Raw genomic sequence first — 12,500 nt, forward strand, 5'->3', positions numbered from 1 at the left:
AGTGTTTTGAACACTAGAGGTAGGTAACAAAGATTCAATATTTCAGCCTGAGCATATAGTGTTTTGAACACTAGAAGTAGGTAACAAAAGGTGCAATATTACAATGTAAACAAGTTAAACACCTATAACACATCGCAAAATGTGGAAACAATGAGCACAGTGACAAATGCTTTGAGTAAAAGAATAGAGAAAATAAATACATAAGTAAAAAGAAAAATCAAACTACTGTGTGTGAGGTACCGTTTAACAGGTCAAAATGCAGTAGTTCACTTACACTATGCCTGTGCATTTTCATCATCACTGTCCTGTTTTTTTGGAGGGCAGATTTTTTTTTAACAATTACCGTATATTACAGGCTTTGTTTGCCGTGCCTCAGTGGTGCTTTTTTTTGTACCTGACTTTACCATTTCATCTATTGTCACCTGATGTTTAGAATGAATCAGATTTTTGTGCACATTTGTAAAAGTTGTATTATCAGCATCATCCTTATTAAACTGTTTTTATTTACATGCCGATTTTCATAACATTGAATGTGTTGTATGCTAATATTTTATAGCTGCAGCATAAGTTTAACTCATTCTTGATTACAAGTTTATTAGAAGCATTTAAATCTCACCTTAAAACTCATTTGTATACTCTAGCCTTTAAATAAGACCTTTTTAGACCAGTTGATCTGCCGCTTCTTTTCTTTTTCTCCTCTGTCCCCCCCCTTGTGGAGGGGGTCTGATCCGGTGTCCATGGATGAAATACTGGCTGTTCAGAGTCGGGACCCAGGATGGACCGCTCGCCTGTGTATCAGCTGGGGACATATCTATGCTGCTGATCCCACTCCGCTTGGGATGGTTTCCTGTGGACGGGACTCTCGCTGCTGTCTTGGACCCGCTTTGAACTGAACTCTCGCGGCTGTGTTGGAGCCACTATGGATTGAACTTTCACAGTATCATGATAGACCCTCTCAACATCCATTACTTTCGGTCCCCTGGGGGGGAGGGGGTTGCCCACATTTGAGGTCCTCGCCAAGGTTCTCATAGTCATCAATGTCACTAGCGTCCCATTGGGTGAGAGTTCTCCTTGCCCTTATGTGGGTTCTTCCGAAGATGTTGTAGTGGTTTGTACAGTCCTTTGAGACATTTGTGATTTAGGACTATATAAACAAACATTGATTGATTGAAGTTATAATATACACAAACCATCTGGCTCTTCCTGGTTCTGGGGTGGATCAATGCTGATGTCCAGATCTCCATGGGTAGGTTCAGTCTGACATGGATTTGTTTGCAGTGGACCTCTCTGGACTGGATCCCCTGTTGCCTGGAAATAAAATTAAAAAAAAAACACAAACCGACAGTAACAGCAGTCAGAATAAATCTAATGACAGTAGACTTGAGAATGCATTGTAATATGTAATTTGTGTTGAGTAAATGATTTTGTGTTGGAGGATTTACCTTGTTATGCAGGGATGTTGCTTCTGCGGTTATGCTTGTGAACGTCCGCTCAGCATCATGGTCCGTCAGGAATGGTGCTGCTCCCTGTCTGTGTGCTACTGCTTGCTGCACACTCCTGCTCGTTGGCACGGGGTTTTAACTCACCGTACTCTTGGCCGTGTTTCCTCTTTGCATGCTGGTCGAGATTTGTAGTGCTGCCAGTGTACGTCAACGATTTACAAATAGCATGGCTTCTGTCGAGCTTCCCTTCTTATAAAACCCAAAAACTTTCCACACTTTGGATTTCTGTCTCCCCGATGCGTTGAAAATCTTTCTCAGTCCATTATTACCTTCGGTCAGACTAACACTTTTGTTCTCCTCCTCCATTTTCCATGTTGTCCCTTGTTTATCACTCGTGCTAATACCAGCTAGGCATGCTACTGCGTTTGGCAAGTAGCTTCAGCTCTCGCGTTGTTTTAGAGACGCTGGCGCATATTGTAATCTAGCCAACCCATGCAAAGTCTCGCGATAACCGTTTCATGACTCCATAACCGATTCAGCTAGGAATTCATGGATTATTCGCATTGATTGAGGAGTCTGCTACCAATGCAGCCTAATCACTCACTTGCTGAATCGAATACTCAGTCGCATCGGTTTATCATTCACATCCCTAATATAAAACATAAACACACACACAAACACACAGTGGGGGGGGAGTATTTAGTCAGTCACCAATTGTGCAAGTTCTCCCACTTAAAATGATGACAGAGGTCTGTAATTTTCATAATATGTACACTTCAACTGTGAGAGACAATGTGGGGAGAAAAAAAAATCCAGGAATTCACATTGTAGGAATTTTAAAGAATTTGTAAATTATGGTGGAAAATAAGTATTTGGTCAACCATTCAAAGCTCTCATTGATGGAAGGAGGTTTTGGCTCAAAATCTCACGATACATGGCCCCATTCATTCTTTCCTTAACACGGATCATTCGTCCTGTCCCCTTAGCAGAAAAACAGCCCCAAAGCATAATGTTTCCACCCCCATGCTTCACAGTAGGTGTGGTTTTCTTGGGATGCAACTCAGTATTCTTCTTCCTCCAAACACGACGAGTTGATTTTATACCAAAAAGTTATATTTGGGTTTCATCTGACCACATGACATTCTCCCCAATCCTCTGCTGTATCATTCATGTATCCATTTTGGATACATGGATGATGCGTCAGTTGAGGTGGGCGGGGTGGGGTTTGGTGGTAGAGGGGGTGTATAATGTAGCCTGTAATAGTTAGGGATGCATGGGATTTTGGGTATTTGTTCTGTTATGTTACAGTGCGGATGTTCTCCCGAAATGTGTTTGTCATTCTTGTTTGGTGTAGGTTCACAGTGTGGCGCATATTAGTAAGAGTGTTAAAGTTGTTTATATTACGACCGTCAGTGTAACCTGTGTGGCTGTTGACCAAGTATGCCTTGCAGTCGATGTGTGCTAGCAGGGGTCGTATGCTACATGTGACCGGCCGGCAAGCAGATAGCCTGGTGTGAAGGCAGGCACAATGATATGTTTTAGAGAACGTTAAAAACATTGTCACCACGACACGCCCTCAAAATTGTTATGCGGGTGAAAACCGGAGAATGTTAGTTAGCCCAGGGATATTTCTAGGAAAGGCACTTAAATCTCGACAACCTCCCGGAAAAATCTTGAGGGTCGGCAAGTATGCAGCTGAGCCACATCAGAGTGATCAAAGAACCGCGGGTTGCCGACCCCTGGTATATATATATGTATATATATATACACACACACACACATTTATATATACACATACATACTTGCTGAGCTTTCCCTGCAGTCTTAGAGCCATTATTTGGAATGTGAAAAGGTGCATATTCCATAGTACATATTACTTTTACCAAGGTTTCAGACTATTTTATTTATTTCTTATTTACAATTTTACTGTGTTACATTGTGTAATGTTATTGGAATGTTACCATGCTTTTGCATTATACACAGTCAATAAAGCATTATGAGAAATTTTAAAGAAAAAAGTGAAAACAAGTTTAAATATTTAGTACATAAATGTTTTATGATTAAAAACAACTTGTTGGGGCACCACGGATAGCTTGAAGAATAAGTGCAAGTAAAATGTCAATGAACAGGGCACTTCATATGAAAATTTTACTGCAAACATATTTCTGTCAAGACGTGGACTGTGGTGTGGATTGTTTTCCCTGAGGTGCAAAGCGATTGGACCGGATACGACATGAAGTTAATGACATATTTTAATTATACTATAAACAGGAACAAACAAAAGGGGCTCTCAGCGGAGGTTCAAAACTTGACTATGAAAACAAAAACTTGCACTAAGGCAAAACTATGGACATAAAACAAAAACTTGCACTATGGCATGAATAACGAAAAACTTACTTGAACAAGAAAGGAACATGGGTCTTTGGCATGGATACTGTACATGGGTGTGGAGGGCGAGTAGAAGGTGCCGTCGCCAGGCTGACTGCCTGACAACTACAGGCTTAAAAAGTGACGTAGTGATTGGCAACAGGTGCATGAGTCCAAGTGAATCAGGTGCGTGACATGGGGACAGGTGAAAACTAATGGGTTGGCATGGAAACAAAACAATGGAGTGAAAAAAACAGGTACTAATGGAGTCTTGAAGTAATCTAACATAACTAAACAAAACATGATCACAAAGACATGACAATTTCTAGCCCCTTCCTGCTGCGTCATTGATCATTCCCCCGGTGAATATTACTGTCTTAATGCTGACGAAATACCCCTTTTTCGGATCGAAACCCGGTTGGCGACATAACAGGAACATGTTCAACTCTGTTTTAATTATGTTAAATTTGTTTTTTTCACAAATGAGATACGTTTTAACACAGAATATGCATTTAACTAAATTCATTTCGAATAAATAAATTATAAATATTGTTTCACATATATTAAGTGTCAACAGTTTTTTCAAAAAATAAAATTCTGCTTTGGACCCCAATGTAGAATTTACACTGAATTCAGCTGCGTCAAAAGGCAAAGTGAAGACAATTTCAGTTCCATAATGAGTAAGCAGACAATATGCTCCAGACAATCAGTTTTTTGGCTTCTGGGAGAGACTCCAACTGTTTTATAGTCTGTGAGGGCAGGCCACACTGAAAAGTTTTTGAAATGAGTTAGATTCCCTTCAAAATTCTTGCAAGAGAACACTGCCTGGGAAGCACCATGTAAAAAAAAAAAAAAAAAAAAAGTGTTGAGATGGCTTTGCTGATGTGCAAAACGCCTCCTATTGTTTTTGTCTCCAGTAGCATATAAAACAAGACAAATTGTCCTCAGATAATAAATAGAGAGCCACTCGTCTGCTTCCCCCATGGTGCCTGAGTGTCTGCTGTCCCATTAGTGTCGCTCGGAGGGGTGGAGTCCACGACGAAGTAAAGCAAAGACAGCGCACACAATGGCCTGGGCCTGCATCTAAACTATTTCCAGAGGCTTCCTCCACCTTTGGCTTGCCCCAAACTTCACCCACTTCCTCCAGCCTCTAATCCGAGGCACGCTGTGTGAGTCATTAACATTATAGACTTGGGTGTACTGACTCCAAATGTCTTCCCGGATGCTGACTATGCGTCCCTGAGACACACCGCCTCGCCAAAAACAGAGGCGTGCAATTAACGGTGGATTAGGTTTGACCTTTTCAAAAGGTGCCCGGTTTGTGCTGACATGATAAACATAACGAAATATCCATCCGCATTGCCCTCAGCACAGGAAGTGCGGGCCTTCCGATGACGGGAAGCAGCTCTCGCCGTGGAGACGGCGGTCTACGTCGCTGTCATGCAGGTCACACTTACTGTAGTGCAGGGGTCTGCAACCCAAAATGTCGAAAGAGCCATATTGAACCATGTTACAAAAAACTAAATCGCACTGAAGCTGCAAAAAAATGTACGCTATATAAAAATGTTATAATAAAAGGTGATGTAAGTGTCTATATTAAGGTAACTATATTAACTTACTATCAAAATCACTTTAAAAGTTGTATATAAGTGTTATAATGAAGGCAACACATGATGTGTCTATATTGACTATATTAGCCTACTATCAAAATGACTTTAAAAGTCTTATATAAGTGTTACAATGAAAGCAACACATGTGTATATATTGACTATAATAAAGACAACACATGATGTAAGAGTCTATATTGGCCTACTATCAAAATGACTTTAAAAGCCTTATTTAAGTGTTATAATGAAGGCAACACAAGATGTAAGTGTTAATATGAGCTATATTAGCCTAATATCAAAATTACTTTAAAAGTCTTGAGTGTTATAATGAAGGCAACACATGATGTGTCTATATTAGCCTACTATTAAAATGACTTTAAAAGTCTTATATAAGTCTTACAATGAAGAGAACACATGACGTAAGTGTCTATATTAGCCTACTATCTAAATGATAAAACAGCGGCCGCCAAATACTCTGTGAAGCATGAACACAAACATATTAAACAGTAGGCTTTCTAACAAATAGGAAGGTTTGTACTCTAAAAAAACCTTATAACAAAATAAATATATTTTCCCCACCTGTACTACATACACGTAATGTGTCATGAGACATGCAAATATAACTTAAATACACAGAGGACATAAGTAAAGGAAATTAAATGAACTCAAATATACCTACACACGATGCATAATGATGCTATTTAGGCAGTTTGCCTAAATAGCATGTTAGCATTGATTAGCTTGCAGTCAAGCAGTGACCAAATATGCCTGATTAGCACTCCACACAAGGCAATAAAATCAAAGCTCACCTTTGTGCATTCGTGTACAGCATAAAACATTTGTTGGACAAAATGAGACAAAAAACATTTCTGTGGCAGCGTCAGAGAAAGTTGTACATGTAAACAAACTGTTGCGTCATAGTCCTCACAACTATGGTGAGTTCAAGGACCGCCAAAATTAGGATAAAACTGCATTCGCCCAATACTCTCATCAGTGAAGCATGAACAGAAACATATTAAACAGTGGGCTTTTTAACAGTAAGGAAGGTTTTTGTCAGGATTGTTCTACGATAGAAACATGACAAAAAAATATATCTTTGACATACATTTAAAAAAAAAAAAAAAGTCGCTCCAGAGCCACAGGTTGTTGACCCCCGCTAAAGTAGAACTCAACTAAACCCATTGTCCCCATCATGACAAATGACAAAGTCAATATTGACAGGCACCTTCATTGCTCACTTAAAAAATCTGCTTAAAAGCCAACCCTGCATGGCAGATTAAACTCTCTTTATCCAATTAATAGTCTATATAACAATGTTGTATATTTACATAAGTGTCTTAGTTGGTAAGGTAAGGTTGACTGTAATTGTGTATAGAATATTCAGATGTGTATGTTTTGCACTTCTAATTGTCATGACAGTATTTTGTTCACGTAGGATGGTCCCTCAGAGCGTTTCACAATTGTCCCTCAGATCTAAACATTTACCCTCCTCAACTGACCTTCCACCTTTCCACAGAACACAAACAGCTCTTCATCGCTGTCCACTGTGACGTCATCGGCCACTTGAATAGATAGCGCCAGCGAGGATGCGGGACAAATGTTCACGTCATCAGCTGTGGTTTAAAAAGAACACACCACACAAAAGTTAAATAGGGAAAAACACTCTGCTGTTGTTGACATGTGGGCACTCAGACGAGAGCGGTGGGCACTAACGATTTGACAAAACATAACCTGTGATAGTTGTGCCTCAATTAACCTCTTAAGGCCCAAGCTGTTTACATGTTTTGTTCTTTATTTCTCTTTGCTATTCGGGCTTATTGGACCTTAATTAGAATAAAAAGTAAAAATCATCTTTTCAAATGATGTACTTAGTCCATAAGTACACAAACGTGTACTACATGTAGTGACATACTAATTTTTATACTTTTTTTTTTTCCGAATTCCATTATATGCTGTACTCTTCTGACTCTGACTCTTGTCTACATGCACAAGGATCCCGTGCTGGCCCCACTATGGACTGGATTATCACATTTTTATTGCACCGATCACCCAAGGGGTCCCCACATCTACGGTCCCTACCAGGGTTTCACGTTGTTCCATTGGGTTGAGTTTTTTTTGCCCTGACGTGGAATCTAAATTGTTGTGGCTTGTGCAGCCCTTTGATTGAATTGTGATTAACGGCTATATAAAAAAGGCACCAGCGCCGCCCGCAACTCCAAAGGCAATAAGTGGTAGGAAATGGATGGATAAATAAACTGATTGATTGATTAATTCCCACATAGTTAAACATGCATACATGCATATATACATACACATATACATACAGATTTTTTGTCCTATCCAACCACTCAAATAGATGTACACATATTTACAAACCCTGTTTCCATTCAAGTTGGGAAATTGTGTTTTTAAACGGAATACAATGATTTGCAAATCCTTTTCAACCCATATTCAGTTGAATATGCTACAAAGACAAAATATTTGATGTTCAAACAGATAAACATTAGGTTTTTTTGCAAATAATCATTAACTTTAGAATTTGATGCCAGCAACACGTGACAAAGAAGTTGGGAAAGGTGGCAATAAATACTGATAAATTTGAGGAATGCTCATCAAAGGCTTATTTGGAACATCCCACAGATGTGCAAGCTAATTGGGAACAGGTGGGTGCCATGATTGGGTACAAAAACAGCTTCCCAAAAAATGCTCAATCTTTCACAAGAAAGGATGGGGCGTGGTACACCCCTTTGTCCACAACTGCATGAGCAAATAGTCAAACAGTTTGAGACCAACGTTTCTCAAATTCCAATTTCAAGAAATTTAGGGATTTCAACATCTATAGTCCATAATATCATCAAAAGGTTCAGAGAATCTGGAGAAATCACTCCACTTAAGCGGCAGGGCAGGAAACCAACATTGAATGGCCATGACCTTCAATCCCTCAAAAACCAACATCAATCTCTAAAGGATATCACCACATGGGCTCAGGTACACTTCAGAAAACCACTGTCACAAAATACAGTTTGTCGCTACATCTGTAAGTGCAAGTTAAAGCTCTATTATGCAAAGCGAAAGCCATTTATCAACAACATCCAGATACGCCACCGGCTTCTCTGGGTCCGAGATCATCTAAGATGGACTGATACAAAGTGAAAAAGTACTCTGTGGTCTGACGAGTCTACATTTCAAACTGTTTTTGGAAATATTCGACAGTGTCATCCGGACCAAAGGGGACGCGAACCATCCAGACTGTTATCGACGCAAAGTTCAAAAGCCAGCATCTGTGATGGTATGGGGGTGCATTAGTGCCCAAGGCATGGGTAACTTACACATCTGTGAAGGCACCATTAATGCTGAAAAGTACATACAGGTTTTGGAACATATGCTGCCATCCAAGCGCTGTCTTTTTCCTGGACGCCTCTGCTTATTGCAGCAAGACAATGCCAAGCTACATTCAGCACGTTACAACAGCGTGGCTTTGTAGAAAAAGGAGTGCGGGTACTTTCCTGGCGTAAAACACAACTGCGGAGACCCCCGGACTGTTGAACGACAACAAGAATGGGAAAGAATTCCACTTTCAAAGCTTCAACAAGCTTTATAATGCGGCACACATTTTCGATGGGAGACAGTTCTGGACTGCAGGCTGGCCAGGAAAGCACCCACCTGTTCCCAATTAGCCTGCACACCTGAGGATGTTCCAAATAAGTGTCTGATGAGTATTCCTCAACTTTATCAGTATTTATTGCCACCCTTCCCAAGTTCTTTGTCACGTGTTGCTGGCATCAAATTCTAAAGCTAATGATTATTTGCAAAAAAAAACTGTTTAACAGTTTGAACATCAAATATGTTGTCTTTGTAGCATATTCAACTGAATATGGGTTGAAAATGATTTGCAAATCATTGTATTCCGTTTATATTTACATTTAACACAATTTCCCAACTCATATGGAAACAGGGTTTGTTATTAGAAGCTTTTGTTTGCTTACTTACTAATAAAAGACAAGTTGTCTCGTACGTTCACTAGTTTATTTAAAGACAAACTTGCAATAAGAAACATGTTTAATGTACCCTAAGATTTTTTGATAAAATAAATAACGCAATTTTTATGTGGTCCTTTTTATTTAGTATCAAAAAGTATTAAAATACATCTCAGTACCGGTAGTAAAATATTGGTATCGGGACAACACTACTATACAGTATTGTGGGGCCTCTGACACTGTAGTGGTGAAAATTCTATGAGACACTATGTACGTAATAAAAGACGATCAATGAACTTGCTCAATGAAAGTAGCCCAAACGTTAATAAATACACAAGTGTTTGCCCACCATTGACGGAGGCTGGTGCTATCCCAACTGACATCCTATTGGCCGCATGGAGACACACCACCTTTGGGAATGCGGCCACTAAAGAGCAAACAATGCGACTGACCCTTCCTGGCACTCGATGACAACAAATTGGGCCATACACAGGGGCTTCCTCAGGTCATCTGTGAAGCAGATTTATATTTATATGTATACTATATATATATGGCTATGAGTTGTTTTTTTCCCTTGGCCTCAGTCTGCACCCCCTCTCCAGGGCCCAGGCTAAGACTGATTTTTTTTAATTTTATTTTAATCTTCTATTTTTTTTCTCCCATTACCCCCCCTTGTTTACCTGTATCTGTTCTTTTTTGTAAGGGGCGCTGGAAGCCGGCAGACCCGTCAGCGATCCTGTTCTGTCTCCCTGTAATGTTTGTCTGATCATGAATGGGATTGTGCTGAAAATGTCAATTTTCCTGAAGGAACTCTCCTGACGGAATAAATAAAGTACTATCTAATCTAATCTAATCTATACTATATGATACTAAGTAAACTGGTGTTCCCTGATGCCTCTAAACGCCTCATCTAATATTTACCTACCAATTAGTAAAGGACAACGACGCGATACATTGTGTAGTATTTTAAGAGTTCATTGACCCTACACACACACACACACACGTGCACAACTTTGGTCTCGTGACAACAATGGGCCCCAGTCTCGCTACGTTTCCTGAGACTGGGAGACACTTTCCGGGGATTCTACATTGGAGACACACATTAAGTATTTCAATCCTCAAATGTCGTCGCGAATGTACACAGACTTTGTATAAAGACGACTGGGCGGCGTTGAAACAACCATGTACCACAAAAGATGGATTTCCTGCCGGTGGTTAATGGTATTGTTGCAAACACTTTCTATACATTTGGCAATCTTACTTAGAAGTTTGACAGAGGCAGAATATGCATTAGTTACATGTTAAGGGTTTTTTTTAGTTGAAAATGTTTTTCCCCAGGAGGAAGTGGATTTCGGTCTTGGGGTAAAACCTTTTTGGGAAACTATCTGAAGGCGGACCATTTTGAAAATGCCTCTGCCAAAAATTTAGAGTGTAAACGTTGTTTCTTTTAGTTCAATCAATCAATGTTTACTTATATAAATCACGAGTGTCTCAAAGGGCTGCACAAGCCACAACGACATCCTCAGCTCAGATCCCACATCGGGGCAAGAAAAAATTAAACCCAATGGGATGACAATGAGAAACCTAGTGAGTTAGTTGTAGAATGATAGAGAGGCATTGTATTTTTATGCAGATTGAGGTATTTACAGTATACTATACTACATGTTTGCAGAGGCAGCACGGTGGTCCAGGGGTTAGTGTATGTGCCTCACAATACGAAGATCCTGACTAGTCCTGTGTTCAATCCCGGGCTCGGGATCTTTCTGTGTGGAGTTTGCATGTTCTCCCTGAGACTGTGTGGGTTCCCTCTGGGTACTCCAGCTTCCTCCCACCTCCAAAAACATGCACCTGGGGATAGGTTGATTGGCAACACTAAATGGGCCCTAGTGTGTGAATGTGAGTGTGAATGTTGTCTGTCTATCTGTGTTGGCCCTGTGATGAGGTGGCGACTTGTCCAGGGTGTAAACCGCCTTCCGCCCGAATGCAGCTGAGATAGGCTCCAAGGCCCCCTGCGACCCCGATAGGGACAAGCGGTTGAAAATGGATGGATGCCTGTTTGCAGTTAATTGCATCAGGGGCGACAAAAAGAAATATATTCTTGTGTATAGATTTTTTTTAACATTTTTATTAACGAGTGCAATAAAACATGGTATAAATTATTACCGCTAAGAAGTTATAATCATGGTTTTCAGAATTAAACGTACACTTTTTGTAAAAATTTCTAAGAAAATTGATTATGGCGATTTTTATTTTCATTGGTAATTTTTAATAATGTTGCAGCATTACATGTTTTCGTTAATTTGTTTGTTTTCATTTTTGTTTGTTAGCAAGTTAGCAGAATTAAAAAAACAACATCAATACATTTAGAAAAATATCAATGTATTACTTTTAACTGATATTACAATGCAAGTAAATTATGTACAAACTGAGGAAAGAACGTGTGTTTTAATTGCTACAAAGTAGAAAATGGGTAGGATTAGATAAGCCTTGCTTCTCCATACTTTCGGATATGTAAAGAACGATGAAAATATGTAAAATACTGTATGTGATCATTTGTATTGCGTACATATTAAAATAAAACTTCAACCAACAAAACATGTAGCATTTTTCAAGTGTTTTCAACAACTCAACTATTTTCTTTCCCATTTTTAACCACCATATTGTTTTTTGTTTCGTTAGTTGTATTCATTGTGTATGTATGCGTATATAAATATATATACAATCATAAAGTACATACATGTGCATGCAGGATTTTTCACATTTTATTTTCCAATTACTACTATATTTGTTATATCCATGATGGGTATATACTGTAAATATGCACACAAACAAATATATACACAGTATATCCTGTGCACTTAAAATGTGACTTTAAGGTTTTATTATTTACGTATAAAATACTAAATGGCCTCGATTGATCCTCTCTTTCCAGTTGTAGTATACCATATGTCTCAGCTGGAAATCTAAGTTTAAAAAACTAATGGATCCCAGAGCCTAAAAAAAAGTCTGCGGGCTATAGAGCGTTTTCTATTGGGGCTCCAGTACTCTGGAATTCCCTACCAGTAACAGTTAGAGATGCTACCTCAGAAGTATTTAAGTCCTATCTT

General features: G+C 39.3%; 1 long non-coding RNA gene across 1 annotated transcript in view; it reads right to left on the reverse strand.

The window, feature by feature from the left end:
- The window catches only part of LOC133552356 (uncharacterized), a 34,288-nt gene extending 32,428 nt beyond the window's left edge, over positions 1 to 1,860 (reverse strand). Inside the window, exons 1-2 of the long non-coding RNA XR_009806677.1 lie at positions 1,443 to 1,860; positions 1,191 to 1,308 (exon numbers count right to left, since the gene is read on the reverse strand). This is a non-coding gene — a long non-coding RNA (uncharacterized LOC133552356). The remainder of the gene's footprint in view (positions 1 to 1,190; positions 1,309 to 1,442) is intronic.
- Between the last annotated feature and the right edge of the window lie 10,640 nt (positions 1,861 to 12,500).

The sequence above is a fragment of the Nerophis ophidion genome, linkage group LG05 (genome assembly GCF_033978795.1).
Source record: "Nerophis ophidion isolate RoL-2023_Sa linkage group LG05, RoL_Noph_v1.0, whole genome shotgun sequence".
Lineage (NCBI taxonomy): Eukaryota > Metazoa > Chordata > Actinopteri > Syngnathiformes > Syngnathidae > Nerophis > Nerophis ophidion.